Below are 548 nucleotides of genomic sequence, written 5' to 3'. Positions count from 1 at the left end.
ATACGTGTACTGCGTTAAGCTAACTGGGACTTGTTATAGCACTTGTATATAATTGCTCTTTTGTTGATTTTGATTGCTTCCATTGTCCTCATTTGTAAGTCGCTTTGGATGAAAGCGTCTGCTAAATGACTAAATGTAAATGTAAATATGATTAAAATGCATAACTGTAAAGACTTAAGTGGATTTCAAAAGTTAAATTAAATTAAAAATATAATAATAATAATAATAATAATAATATTTTTTTTCTTTTGATTTTGTGTGAAATAGGAACTGAAATTATGACTGGTCTTGTTTCACATAGCAAGTTAAAACAGTTTAAACATCAAGCAATAAGAACAGTCACTAAAATAATTTTGACATTATGACTGTCTTACATTAATGGAAGATTTAGTGTTCACGCCATGGACTAGTGTGCTGCCAATATCAGGATCGTTTGCTTTTCCATGGAAGACCCGAACTGTCCCAACTGGCGGCCGAGCAGAATTGACAAACTTCCTCACCACAGGTGGAGTTAAAGTCTATAAAAAAAATTAAAAAAAATAATAAAA

At 31.0% G+C, this 548-nt stretch overlaps 1 protein-coding gene across 1 annotated transcript in view; it reads left to right on the top strand.

The window, feature by feature from the left end:
- Window positions 1-548, top strand: part of LOC107716989 (ras-related protein Rab-5A-like) — a 10,222-nt gene that overhangs the window by 834 nt on the left and 8,840 nt on the right. The gene's annotated exons all lie outside the window — the stretch shown is intronic.

Source organism: Sinocyclocheilus rhinocerous, unplaced genomic scaffold (genome assembly GCF_001515625.1).
Source record: "Sinocyclocheilus rhinocerous isolate Xijiao unplaced genomic scaffold, SAMN03320098_v1.1 scaffold1832, whole genome shotgun sequence".
NCBI classification, from domain to species: domain Eukaryota; kingdom Metazoa; phylum Chordata; class Actinopteri; order Cypriniformes; family Cyprinidae; genus Sinocyclocheilus; species Sinocyclocheilus rhinocerous.
Note: the sequence above shows the minus strand (reverse complement) of the source record. Positions and strands in the feature narration are given on the sequence as shown.